Raw genomic sequence first — 12,233 nt, 5'->3', positions numbered from 1 at the left:
CTCCTGAGAGGCTCTGACAGTACCTGACTAATACAGATGTAGAGGCTCACAACCATCCATCGAACTGAATACAGGGTCCCCAATCAAGAAGCTAGAGAAAGGACCTATGGAGCTGAGGGGTTTGCAGCCCCTTAGGACAAAGTTCAATATGAACTAACTAGTACCCTCAGAACTCCCAGGGTCACAACCACCAACCAAGGACTGCACATGGATAGGGCTGATTGTTCTGGCAGCATGTGTACAGTAGAGGATTGCAAATTCAATCATCAATAGGAGGAGAGGACCTTGACCCTGTGAAGGTTCTGTGCCCCAGTGTAGGGGAATGCCAGGGCCAATAAGTGGGATAGGGTGAGGTGGCAGGCATGGGGAGGGGGAAGGCAACAGGAGCTTGTTTTTGTTTGTTTTTTGGAGGGGAAACTGGGAAAGGAGAAATTTACATGTAAATAAAGAAAATATCTAATAAAAAAATATAATAAGAAAAAAATCAAAGAGAAAAAAAGTGTTCAAGCACCAAGCCCGAAACAAAGCAGCCAAAAACAAAACAAAACAAAACAAACAATCAAACAAAAATCTGTTTCATAACTTCTGTTAGTCTCATCGTGTCATTGTTTAGTTTCTGTTTCCATGATCTGTCCATTGCAGAGAGTGAGGTACTGAAATCTCTCACTAATATTGTGTGTGGTGCAATGTGTGCTTTGAGCTTTAATAAAGTTTCTTGTATAAATACAGATGCCCTTGCATTTGGAGCATAGAGGTTCAGAATTGAAAGTTCTTCTTGGTAGATTATACCTTTGATGAATATGAAGTGTCCCTCCTTATCTTTTTGATCACTGTAGGTTGAAAATCGATTTTATTTGATATAAGAATGGCTACTCCAGCTTTTTTCTTGGGACCATTGGCTTCTAGAATTATTTTCCATCCTTTTATTCTGAGATAGTGTCTGTCTTTGTCACTGAGGTGGGTTTCCTGTATGCAACAAAATGTTGGGTCCTCTTTACATATGCAGTCTGATATCCTATATCTTTTTATTGGGGAATTGAGTCCATTGATATTAATAGATATTAAGGAAAAGTAGTTGTTGTTTCCTGTAATTTTTGTGTTTAGAGTTGGAATTTCGTTCATGTGGCTATCTTCTTTTAGTTTTGTTGGAAGATTACTTTCTTGCTTTTTCTAGGATGTAGTTCTTCTCCTTGTGTCGGAGTTTTCCATTTATTATTCTTTGAAGGGCTGGATTTGTGGAGATATATTGTGTCAATCTGGTTTTGTCATGGAATACTTTGGTTTCTCCATCTATGGTAATTGAGAGTTTTGCTGGGTATAGTAGTCTGGGCTGGCATTTGTGTTCTCTTAGGGTCTGTATGACATCTGCCCAGGATCTTTTAGCTTTCATAGTCTCTGGTGAGAAGTCTTGTGTAATTCTGATAGGCCTGCCTTTATATGTTACTTGACCTTTTTCCCTTACTGTTTTTAGTATTCTTTCTTTGTTTTGTGCATTTGTTGTTTTGACTATTATGTGGTGGGAGGAATTTCTTTTCTGGTGCAGTCTATTTGCAGTTTTATAGGCTTCTTGTATGTTCATGGGCATCTCTTTCTTTAGGTTAGGGAAGTTTTCTTCTATAATTTTGTTGAAGATATTTACTGGCCCTTTAAGTTGGAGGTCTTCACTCTCTTCTATTCCTATTATCCTTAGATTTGGTCTTCTCATTGTGTCCTGGATTTCCTGGATGTTTTGGGTCAGGAACTTTTTGCATTTTGCACTTTCTTTGTCTGTTGTGTCAATGTTTTCTATGTTATCTTCTGCCCCTGAGATTCTCTCTTCTGTCTCTTGTATTCTGTTGGTGATGCTTGCATCTATGTTTCCTGACTTCTTTCCTAAGATTTCTAACTCCAGAGTTGTCTCTCTGTGATTTCTTAACGGTTTCTACTTCCATTTTTAGGTCCTCGATGGTTTTGCTCAATTCCTTCACCTGTTTGTTTGTGCTTTCCTGTAATTCTTTAAGGGATTTTTTTTTTTGTTTCCTTTTTAAGGGCTTGTTCTTTACCTGTGTTCTCCTGTACTTCTTTAAGGGAGTTATTCATGTTCTTCTTAAATTCCTCTAGCACCATCCTGAGATATGATTTTATATCCAAATCTTGCTTTTCCCGGGTTTTTGGGTTATCCAGGTCTTGCTGTGGTGGGAGTACTAGGTTCTGATGAAGCCAAGTAGTCTTGGTTTCCTTTGGTAAGATTCTTGTGTTTGCCTTTCGCCATCTGTTGATCTCTGGTGTTAGATGTTCTTGCTGTCTCTCACTATAGCTTGTTCCTCCTGTGGGTCTATAAGCCTGTGTCAGCACTTCTGGGAGATCAGTTCTCCTCTGGTATAACCCGGGTGCAGATGACTGTGGTTCAGTGGTCCGTCCTGAGTCCTGGGGTCAGAGCACAACCTGGAGACAGGATCTCCACTTGAGGGAAAGGTGCAGAGAGGGCTGTGGATCTGTTGTCCCTCCTAGGTGTGTTCTGAGGTAGAATGGATCATGACCAGGCTGCCCTGCCTCTTGTGAGGCCTGTGCCTCCCGGCTGGTCCCACCTTAAAATATCACAGGAGAGAGAATGGTGGATCTCACCCGATCTCGATCTCACCTGAGTCCCTGGGTTAAAGCACTCCCTGAAGGCAGGCTCTCCGCTTGCACGGAATGGGCAGAGAGGGCTGCGGATCCACAACTGTCACTTCTGCGTGTAGATGGAGGTTGAGAGGATCCTGTCCCAGCTGCTCTGCCACTTGTAAAAGTAACTTTTTTCACCAGGTATAATTGCTTTCTTGGAGGCTTACTGTTGAATAAGCTCACCTGTTTTAGTTTTTTTTTTTTTTTCCTGAACTCTGGCTGACTGGTTCAACTCAGTTGTTTTGGCTCAAATCTACTCTCCATGCTGACTGATTTAAACTGGCCTTTCTCGGCTTCTCACTGAATTGCTCTACTTGGCCTTAAACTCTGACAATCTATTCTTATCTTTTGGCTCCTCATTCTCTGGCTCCTTCTGTCTTCACCTACAACCTGTCTCTCTAAAACTGTCCCAGTAATACTGCCTCTTCTTACCCCCTGTCTCTAATAGTCTCTGGCTTCAACTGCCTCTGCTCAGGACCTGCGTGAACTCACCAAGGAACTTAACTGCACTCAACTGATTGAACTCAACTCTCTTCTCTCTCTCTGCATTGCCCTTACATAGACTAACTTTCCCGTACTGTTCTGAGAGTTGAGCATATCTTATTCTTGACTCATTCTGTCAAATCTTTCTCTAACTGACCACTTTGTCTGTCCCTCAATTAGACACCACTTTTAAGCATGGCTGCTTCCTTCTACAAACTAACCTTACCTACATTGTTTGGAATTAAAGGAGTATAAGGGTTTGTCTATATTCCAGCAAGAGAGATTAAAGGGGTGTAGTTCACTTGATAGAGTACTTATTTAGCTTTCACAAAGCTGTGAGTTTGATACAGAACTAACATAAAAGCAGTTGTAGTGGCACATGGCTATAATCTAAGCACATGGGAGATGGAAACAGAAGGACCAGGAATTCAAGGCTAAGCTAATTATAAGACATAAGTTTAAAAAATTAGTTTCAAGCTATAGATTTTTAAATGAAAATATCAGTGTCAGGCATGGGCTACAACTGTATGAGTTATTATTGGCCAAGAAAGACATAAGGAAATCAAGCTCTGAGATAGATGCCACATCCCTGTTTGTTAGTATTCTTATTGCCGAAAAGCCATCAACAATCCTATCCAGCTGTGGGCAATACTGGTATTATTACTGATGTAATATAGACATGAATGCTTTGGAGTATTTCAGATTATATTTACAGCTTTGATCCATGGGAGGGAGTAATATAGTACTCCCTCCTGCTATAGTAATCCTGGTTAAAAAAAAAATCTATGGCTGGGAGTTCAGAGACTTTAGGGTAGAATCTATTACTGTTTTTTAAACAAAGGAACATGTATCTTCTAAGTATTTGGGCTTGTAATCCAAATGAGTGCTCCTTTCATCCTAGGTCAGAGATGCTCATTTTGCAGTAGACAGGGAATAGGGCAGAGACTCGTGACTGATCAAAATGATGAGAATAATTGACTATTGAGTACTCACCCTTAAAGAGAACACCTATATCACTTCTCTCAAAGCCCAAGGAATATTGTGGAAGAGAGAGATGAAAGATAGTAGTAGGCAAAGGGTGGGAGAAGCACCACGAATAGTTGCCTATTGGATATGTCATGATTTTTGTAGTCATGAATATATAGCATCTGTGGTTACCTGTAGAAAGCTGGTTCTAAATGTGGACATGAAAAAGGAGGGAGGCTAGTGAGGGAGAAGTGGGCCAGCAGGAGTATTTGGGATTAAAAATGATAAATGGGCAAATGTGGTCACAATAAATAATACACATGCATGAAATTATTATAGATATATATGAAAAAAGCATATTATCTGCAAGTAGGGCTAAACTGACTTATTTCTTACTTCTATTCCCTTTATGTAATTTCTTTTGTCCTAGCTAAACATTGAGCACTATGTTAAGAGTGGAATGCATACTCTAGTTCCAAAGCGCTTTCAAATTTAGTTCAGTTTAATACAACACTGGTTATAGGTCTGTCATATATAGATTTAATTTTTGTTGAGATATATACAGAGTCCCAATATGTAGCCCTAGCTGGTCTGTAACTTGCTATGTAAACCAGGTTACCCTGAAATTCAGAGATATGCCTGCTTCTGTCTCCTAAGAGACATTAAAACTGTAAGTTATCATGCCTGGCTTCACACTTTCTTTTCTTTTAAATTAAAAAACATCTTTTTATTGATTGTTTGTGAATTTCATATCATGCACCCCAATCCACTTATCTTCCCATCCCTTCATATCTGCCCTCTACTCTTGCATTCTTCCCCCTTGAAATAAAATAGAAAACAAAAATAAAGGTAAAAAAAGTAAAAAACAAAGCATAGAAAACATCTCATCATGGAAACCTTAGTGTGTCATAATATGTTACACAGTATACCCTTTTTTCCACACATCTGATTTGAGGTATCTAGCTTCTGGATCCCCACAGGTACTGCTCTCAGTTAAGTAGCTGTTGCCTTGTGTCACAGAGATCCTGAACCCTTTTCTCATACTCCAGAAGTTCATAGATGAGATTTTAGGGTGGGCCAACTTAAAGACCTTGGTCTGGGGCATCTCTCCTGCTTTCATACCTTGGGGCTAGCTTACCAACACCTTCTCCATCAGACTCCTTAGTTTCTTAAGAACTTTTCTTTTTCCTTTTTTTATTTATTCACTTTACATCCTGATCACTGTCCTCAGATGTTGAATATTATCAAAGAACTTTTAAATCTATCTATCTATCTGTCTATCTATCCATCTATATAAATTTTTATTAGTTTTCCAAACAATATACTAACAACAGGGGGCGCTTCATCAAGGAGAACAGGCTAGCTAACTGAGTTGCAGCTTGTTCTTTTTGTTCAGTAATTTTGTTCATTTTATTTTTGGCTATACTTGCCCACTGGAATAAAATACTTAACTAGAAATTAACTATTTATTTATTTATTTATTTGTTTATTTATACTGTTAAGTTCAGTTGAGGCTCTTTAATTTTCCACTACCAGTTGTGCCATCTGGTGTAATGTGTCAGAGTCTTGTTGACCAATTGGCTTCTCTTGAAACCATTGAAAACAATTCCTCTGTATTTACTCTGCTCTTTGTAAATTGTACACAGGTGATTTATTTGAACTATAAGATTGTTTTGGAGAACTGTTGTTCCATGGAGCCAAGTTGACCTGGGGACAAGGACCAAAATATTAGTTATCCTTTTATGCCCTTTGTCCTTCTGGCTTTGGCCTCCAAGTATAGTTACTAGACACATAGAATTCAATTTCATTAGAATTGAAGAAAAACATGTCTACCCTTCAATTAGAAGTCACTTTTTGTTTGTTGGTTTTTTTTGAGACACCACTGCCCAGGTAGATAAAGCTTGTTAAGGAGAGGTTTTGAAATAAATTTAAGCTCTATTAAGACTTAGTTTCCTAGTTATAAAAAAAAACTATTAGCAATTACTTTAATAAAACATAAAATCATTACTTCAACAAGTGAAGCTTAGCCTGTTGGGCTTTTGTAGGTTGAACTCTATTCCTTAAATTCCAGTTACACTATTAATTAAAAGGAACACATGCTAATTTAACTTTAATTTATGTGAACACTTATAATCTAGCTTATTACTATGTAAACAGTATATAAATATAAGCACATGTAGACAACATACATACATGGAGATCATATTTGAAAATTAAAACACAAATTTTGTGTCATTTATCAGTTTTAAGTTAGACTGTTGGTTGGGTAATAGTTTTTAATCTTTAATCCAAATTTATAATTTGAAAGACATGTCTCAATATAAATTAAGTTGAAGTCTTTATTTTATTTTTGGTTTTTTGAAACATGGTTTCTCTGTGTAGCCTTGGCTGTCCTGGAACTCACTCTGTAGCCCAGGCTGGCCTCAAACTTAGAAATCCACCTGCCTCTGCCTCCAAGTGCTGGGATTAAAGGCGTGCGCCACCACCGCCCAGCTGAAGTCTTGATTTTTAGACACATAGGCTAACCATATCATTGATGAGGCTTTAAGGAAGCTGAACAGGCACCCAAAACTTGTCTGTATGTTTAGATTTATTTATTTTTATTTTATGTATGTCAGTGTTTTGTCTGTGTGCATGTATGCATACCATGTGTGTACCTGGTGTCCACTGGGACTAGAAGAAGGTGATGGATCTTCTGAGCTGGCATTATGGATAGTTGTGAGTTGTCATGTGGGTTCTGGGAATGGAACTTAGGTCTTCTGCAAGAGCAGCAAATATGCCTAACTGAGCCACCTGTTTGGTCCCAATAGCTTGTTTTCAAAATGATCTCCTTTTTAAAAATTTAAATTGAACAGGATACAAATCTTGAGAATTCTTCACCCCTATTTTTTTTACTTAAAGAGGAGGGGGCAGGTTTTGTGGTGTCACAATTATGAATTAAAATTTCTCTTAAAGCATAAACTATTGGTTATTATTATTTTAAGTCATTTTAAGTGGCTATTGGCAACATCATCGTTTTTATTACATGCAATATAAGCTTACCTATATTTTGAGTATTACTGCTTATTGAGACTCTATATGCTATGATTTTTATCATGAAAAGAAAATTAACATAAAGATTTTTGACAAACATGTGTTAGTTTGTATGTATCACAGCCTTAATAAAAAATCTTAAACTCTTTATTTGTATATAAGAATATTTCTGAAAGAGAAGTGAATAATAATTAGTCTAATAAAATTTTTTCTTGTATATTAATTGATATATGTTGATTAATGCAAAACATTTTAATTATTTTTTAATTTTGGTTTTAGTTTTTTGAGACATGGTCTCTCTACATAGTCCTGACTGTCCTGAAGCTTATTTTGTACACTAGCCTGGTCTTGGATGCACAGAAATCTGCCTGCCTCTACCTCACAAGTGTTGGGTTTAAGAGCACATCTTATACACCCAGGGTATATTTTTAGTTTATGCATATTGTACACATTATATATATGTATATGTGTATATATGTATTTGTGTGTGCTTTGTGATGAATTAATAACAGTAACTAAGTCTAGGATAAAAGAACCTGCAATTCACTCAGCCACATCTGTGTGCGTAAGTTAAATAATACTAATAAAAGTATTATTTATTTATATGCATATAAACTATTCTTTACATGCATATTATGTACCCATATATCACTATTATATGTCATTATTTTTAATATGTAAAATGATATGTATATCATTATTTGACATATATATTTATTATACATATATGTATGTTAAATATGTATAAATATAAATATATATGTATTTTTAACTATATATAGTTAAAGAGGCTGCAGCAGAGTTCAAGAGGGTTTAAAAGTGGACTAGGAGAGCCTATATTGATAAGATATTCAACCACACCAGTGCTGGGAGGGAGCTGCTACTGGAGACATTAGTCCAGTTTGAAAATGAAACTATGGAGTTTAGCTGGTAGGTGAAAGGCTGAGCCAATCTAGAGCAAATAGATAAGTGAACAGGCAGTCAAGTAGGCTGCATCAATATCAGAGTACCCTGTGGATCCAAAGCTTCAGAAACAGTTGGGGAGTCCTTTGTCCTTAACATACACTGAAGGTATCAGATGGTAAGCTAATGTTGGACCATGCTCTAACAGTGTTAAGCCCATTACTTAATGGGGTCCAGGTCAGGGAGCTATACTACTTCCTTGATCTATCAAGCTTGCTAAGTTCTTTCACTTGGTTTCTTTTATGATTTTAATATACCCATGTAATCTTACAGTCTCAATTCACCTCAATAAATGTAAAGGCTGCATTCCATTTGTATATCCACATATAGGTCATTTGTTAGTCTGTATTGGATGAGCGATGCCTGACAGATGGTGATGTTTTTGGGTCTGCTCAGGGGCTACAATCATCTTCCTCTTCCCTTAAACTGGAGTCACAAGCTGCTTGTAAAATAGAATCTTACAACAATGCAAATCCTGAAAAAAATTGTATCCTACAATATGGAATAGAGGGTGGCCTGATCCCAACAAGATCCCAATATGTAGATATTGAGAAGAGAAATTTAAAAAGGGGTCTAGTGTTCCCGAGTCCTTCATCAGGTTGCTAGCAGAGAAGCTTTGGATTTAAATTGAGAGTAAGAAGTATGCATAATTTAGCAGTTCTGATCAAGGTCTGGTCCTTCAAGGTGTCCCAAGGTAGTCTATATTGGTTCAGAGTATAGATGATTACCTTTGTTTCAGTTTATGGCCTTCCCATCACGATAATTGCCTTCATCTAGGGGGAAAGAATCTAAGAGTCTGTGGGGAGATTCTGCTATTCTGGGAATCTAGAGTGACAGGAAAAGAGGTTAAGGACAATCTTCGTGCAGTCAGACAAAGATGCAGCATGAAGGAAGGGATCTGAGGCTTTTTGGTTTATTGTTAGTTACATGTACTCCTAAGTGAGAATCAATGAATTTTAGAAAAGGGGGATTCTAAGTTCCTGTTTTAGCATATACTCCAGAAAGGAGGGGGGAGTAAAAATTGCACCAAACATAGATCTAATTGACTTTTATTAGCAGATAATGAATAGATGAGTCCCTATTAAACAAAACAGAGTGTGAGCTCCCAGGCAACAAGAAGACAGAGGGCTTTGTATGATGAGAACAAAAGAAATGACACCAAAGGGGAGAAAAAAAGGAAAAAAGGAAAGAAAAGCTACTATGACTCGGGTTGACTTGAATTTTGTATTTTCATGGAAAAAAATGTTTGTTTCACATGAGTCTTATGAATCCTTAATGATTTTGTTTAACTGATATATGGCATGAAGAACTCCATTGTGGTTTGATCCTATCAGTTGTGCTAGCCACTGAATAGACATGGCACTTTCAAAGAATCTTTCCTTTATTTTCATGCAAAATTTTATGGTGTAAGCTGAGCATGCTCATAGCCATTGTAGTCTGTTTCATTTTTATATGTTTTTACCTTTTAAATTTATTCACTTACTTTGTATGTGGTGGGGCGCTCGTGTGCTATAAGGTGCACATAGAGGGAGAGGGCTACTTGGAGGAATCAGCAGTTCTGTCCTTCTACTATATGTGTTCCAAGGTTCACATTCAGATCATCAGGCTTTTAGACAAGTGCCTTTATTCTCTGAGCCATTTTAGTAGCCCAAGTTGAATCTTCAAAATGTTTGCTCCACAACCTTACCTGAACATGCTCAAGGAATGGGCTAACTCTTATATAAGTATGTATAGACTCTCTGAATAAAATTCTGCTGTTTACTAGATGTGTCATAAAGTGATGTTTTATAAAGAATTTGCCAATAAACTTGCTTAGAAAATATTAAGTTACACAGAGGTAAAAACTTAAAGTTATACTTTGCCTTTGTCAAGCAGTTTAGAAAATCCTGCCTGACAGCCACTAATGAATCAAGGCCTGTATATCTTATCAGGAAGAGTATAATGCTGCTACATAGGCAGGATGACCCTTGGCTACAGGATGCCCTGGAGAAGCAACCCTTCTCTAGCTCAAGATATCTATGATAACATTTTTACTGTTTTAATCTACCCATTTGTTTAAACAACAAAACCTTGACATTTTGACCTCTTTTTATATATTTCAAATTTTATCCCCTTTCCCCATTCCCCCTTGGAAAATCCCCCTCCATCCCCCCTCCCCTGCTCATTAACCCACCCACTCCTGCTCCTCTGTCCCGAGATTCCCCTACACTGGGGCATAGAGCCTTCACAAGGCCTCTCCTCCCATTGATGACCGACTAGGCCATCCTCTGCTATATGTATGCTGCTGGAGCCATTAGTCCCACCATGTGTACTCTTTGGTTGGTGGTTTAGTCCCTGTGAATTCTGAGGGTACTAGTTAGTTCTTATTGTTGTTCATCCTATGGGGTTGCAAACCCCTTCAGCTCCTTGGATCCTTTCTCTAGCTTGTCCTTTGGGGACCCTGTGCTCAGTCCAATGGCTGTCTGTGAGCATCCACTTCTGTATTTGTCAGGCACTGGCAGAGCCTCTCAGGAGACAGCTATATCAGGCTCCTGTCAGCAAGTATCTGTGTTTGGTAACTGTATATGGGGTGGATCCCCAGATGAGACAGTCACTGGATGGCCTTTCCTTCAGTTTCTGCTCCAAACTTTGTCTCTGTATCTCCTCCCATGGGTATTTTGATCCCCCTTCTAAGAAGTACCTGAGTTTTTTTATCTTAGCCATTCTGACTGGTGTGAGGTTGAATCTCGGGGTTGTTTTGATTTACATTTCCCTGATGACTTGGCCATTCTATATTCCTCATTTGAAAATTCTTTGTTTAGCTCTGTACTCCATTTTTAATAGGGTTCTTTGGTTTTCTGGAGTTTAACTTCTTGAGTTTTTTGTATATATTGGATATTAGCCCTGTATCAGATGTAGGATTGGTAAAGATCTTTTCCCAATCTCTTGGTTGCCATTTTGTCCTATTGACAGTGTCCTTTGCCTTACAGAAGCTTTGCAATTTTATGAGGTCCCATTTGTCAATTCCTGATCTTAGAGCATAAGCCATTGGTGTTCTGTTCAGGAAATTTTCCTCTGTGCCCATGTGCTCAAGGTTCTTCCCCCACTTTCTCCTCTATAAGTTTCAGTCTTGGACTTGAGCTTTGTACAAGGAGATAAGAATGGATCAATTTGCCTTCTTCTATATGCTAACCACCAGTTGAACCATCACCATTTGTTGAAAATGCTGTCTTTTTCCCACTGTATGGTTTTAGCTCCTTTGTCAAAGATCACGTGACCATAGGTGTGTGGGTTCAATTCTGGGTCTTCAATTCTATTCCATTGATCCACCCGCCTGTCATTGTGCCAATACTATGCAGTTTTTTATCACAATTGCTCTGTAGTACAGCTTAAGGTCAGGGATGGTGATTCCACCAGAAGTTCTTTTATTGTTGAGAACAGTTTTTGCTATCCTAGGTTTTTTGTTATTCCAGATGATTTTGGTTCTTTGAGAAAATCAACAGAAATATAACAACAGAAATGGGAAGTTCAAAAAATTATCAGATTCTACTACAAAAGTCTACACTCAACAAAAGTGGGAAATCTAGATGAAATTGATGATTTTCTAGACAGATACCATGTACCAAATTCAATCAAGAGCAAGTTAACTGTATAAACAGGCCCACATTCTCTAAGGAAGTAGAAGAAATCATTAAAAATCACCCAACAACAACAACAAGAAGCCCGGAGGCCAGATGACTTTAATGCAGAATTCTATCAAACATTCAAAGAAGAGCTAATACCAATTCTCCTTAAGCTATTCCACAAAATATAAACAGAAGGAACACTACCTCATTCATTCTATGAAGACACAATTACTTTGATACCTAAACAACACGAAGACCCAACAAAAAAAGAGAACTTCAGACCAACTTTGCTTATTAATATCAATGCAAAAATACTCAATAAAATTCTTACAAACTGAATCCAAGAACACATCAAAACCATCATTCACCATGATCAATTAAGTTTCATTCCAGGGATGCAAGGTTGGTTTACCATATGAAAATCAGTTAACATAATCCACTATATATATATATATATATATATATATATATATATATATTAAAAAACTCAAAGAAAGTCTCTTAACGGTTCACATTTCTTAAATTCAAGAAAGTCAAGTT

This window comes from Mastomys coucha, chromosome X, assembly GCF_008632895.1.
Source record: "Mastomys coucha isolate ucsf_1 chromosome X, UCSF_Mcou_1, whole genome shotgun sequence".
Taxonomy (NCBI): domain Eukaryota; kingdom Metazoa; phylum Chordata; class Mammalia; order Rodentia; family Muridae; genus Mastomys; species Mastomys coucha.
The sequence above is the reverse complement of the archived record's forward strand: the minus strand, read 5'-3'. Positions refer to the sequence as shown.